General features: G+C 56.6%; 1 pseudogene; it reads right to left on the minus strand.

Annotated features, from left to right (window-relative positions):
• Nucleotides 1–339: 339 nt before the first annotated feature.
• On the minus strand, nucleotides 340–1,742 carry LOC127218681 (patatin-like phospholipase domain-containing protein 4; annotated as a pseudogene).
• Nucleotides 1,743–2,619: the final 877 nt, after the last annotated feature.

Below are 2,619 nucleotides of genomic sequence, written 5' to 3' on the forward strand. Positions count from 1 at the left end.
TACAAGGCAAAAACATGAACTCATAAGTCAACTGCACAAACTCACATATAGAGAGGCTCACATGTCAACTATACGTGCTCACATGCCATGTACACAGGTTCCAATGTGCACCGCATGAGCTCACATGGAAAAACCATGACTCCATAGGTGAACAGCATGTAATGGAGGCAGCGCCAGTCGGGATGTCATGTGTACACACGACATACATAAGTGTTGTGGAGCTGGCGTATTAGGATCACAGAAGCCACAGGCACGACATGCCTGTAAAACAAATGACAAGCATGTAAATCACAGGGACTTCATTTATTCAGTTACATACATGTGTGCACACACTCCTGTTCACCAGAAGCGGCCCACGCAGCGCAGAAAGCTCACGGCGTCACAGAATCCATCATGGTGCAGCAACGACTCCAGGCTTGCACGGGACAGCGGAAAGAGCACTCGGGCCAGGCGGGCAACATTGGCGGTGGAGATCTAGGCGGGGCCGGAAATGAGTGTGGGTGGAGCCGGAAGTGTGTGTGGGCTGGGCCAGAAGTGAGTTTTGTGTGAGCATGCTGTGACAGGAGTGGCCACGGAAGCCCCACAAGGCTCACCTCCACGTCCTGTCCAGTCACGTGCACGCAAGAGCCAAGACCTTGGCCAGGGTCTCGGGGCAAGATGCCATGGCGTCCACAGAATGGGGATATGGTGAGGGTGCGACCACCAGGGGGCAGGGGGAGGCTGCACGAGAGGGCACCATCTGCCCAGGCCTGGGGAGATGGGGGGCCGGGGGACATGTGAGGAATCGCGACAATATACACGCGTGTTCGGGGTCACCTGTCATAGACACGCGTGACCACACCCAACCACCCCGCCCCTTACTGCCCCGCCCATCTGACCCTGGAACTCCACGTGCTTCAGCCTTGAGTAGATGGGGATGAAGCAGCTGGCGAGAAGGACCTGCACATGAGGAGAAACAGGACACGCATGAGGGGAAACATGAGACACACGTGAGCAAAACGATACACGTATGTGCAAACATGCGACTCGCATGTGCAAACACAGATGAAACATACATGTAGGAAACACGGAACATGACACATTCTTACACTTGCGGCCCCGCCCCCTCACTTGTATGAGGTCTTCACGGGTCAGGAACTGGGACACCAGGCAGTTCTGGAATGTATTCACTGCAGTCAAGGACACATAGAGTCGGCCCTGCACCAGGACGTGAGCATGGGCTGGGAGGATCTGGTCCAGGCCGTCCCTGATGGTACGGGGGAGGGGGGACACATGTGACCTGTGACCCCTGACATGGGATCCACATGCGTGACCCATGACATGTAACACGTACCATGTGACCTGTGCCCCACCCCACCCCCTTACCCCCCATGCACCTCAGCTGCTCCATGAGGTGGAAGCTGGGTGTGGCCACACCCAGTGGTTGCTGCCTGGTATCCTCGGCCAGGCTGTGTGCAAAAGCTTGTGCAGGCCTGTGGGAAGGTCGGGAACTACACACGTGACCCCTGACATGTAACATGTCACAAGTAACATGTCACATGTGCCCTGCCCACACTCACCTTCAGCTGCTCAGGGGAAGTCAGCAGCATGGCTGCCAACAGGGCCCCGCCCGACGCCCCTGCCTAGCCCCTGACATCACCCAGCAGCCCCGCCCCATGTGCCTACAGCCCGGCAGCCACGCCCAGGTGGTAAATGCCCAGGAAGCCACAGGCCCTGAAAGACAGGTGCAAGGGCGGGGCCATCCGGGGTGGGGCGGAGCCTATGGGGCCTGTGGGCGGAGTTTCCGGGGGGAAGGATGGGGTCACGTGAGGAAAGGAAGCCACGCCCCCTCAAAAAAGAATGACAGAAATGGTGCCTCTGTCTTCACTGCTGCTCTCCGGGACTACTTTTCCCAGGACCTAGCTCCCTGTGATGTCACTGGCCGACGACATCCCCTCCCCTTCCCACACTGTGGAATTTTCCCCACAGTCTTGGAGAGCCCGACTCAGGATGGAAGGGGAATATGATTCCCAGAGTCCTTTGCTATGCCTACAGTGGTCGCTGTCTGTGTCCTCACTGGTGCGCCAGCGCCCTTCAGTGTCCTACCTAGATGGCTGCTTCTCTGCATGAAGCCTCTGTTCCCAAGGCCACTGCCAGGGAGTATTACTCCCTGCATGCACTGCAGGGCCGGGCCGGGCGGTCCTCTGTGTGTGATGGCACAGGGCGGCGCCTTCTCTCTCCGCATCTGCAGCAATGGCATCATTGCATTCTTTCTCACAGATTTGAGGAATAAAATTGTAAGACCCTCAAAATGAGGAGTCTTCCAGGTTCAGTCGATACCCCAAGAACTCAATATCCAGTCCAGTTGCTGCTAAACGCAAGAGGCTTTAATGAACAGGAAGCGTTTGTGCAAACGCACACAGGCTAGGGAGACGCCCCCCTCCCCTGGGCCCAGGTGTTTATAAAGGCAAACCCACAAGCTTAGGGAGGGGGTGGGACCCTCTTTCCATTGAGTACATGACCCTTGGAGGCCGGATGGTCTGCTATTAGGGTCAGCAGGCCTTAGGGCCTCAGGTGTGTTAATTAATCTTGTCTGGGCAAACCAGAATTACAGCTATCTCTTGACCCTATTTACCACCT

Source organism: Phodopus roborovskii, unplaced genomic scaffold (genome assembly GCF_943737965.1).
Source record: "Phodopus roborovskii unplaced genomic scaffold, PHOROB, whole genome shotgun sequence".
In the NCBI taxonomy this organism is placed as follows: Eukaryota; Metazoa; Chordata; class Mammalia; order Rodentia; family Cricetidae; genus Phodopus; species Phodopus roborovskii.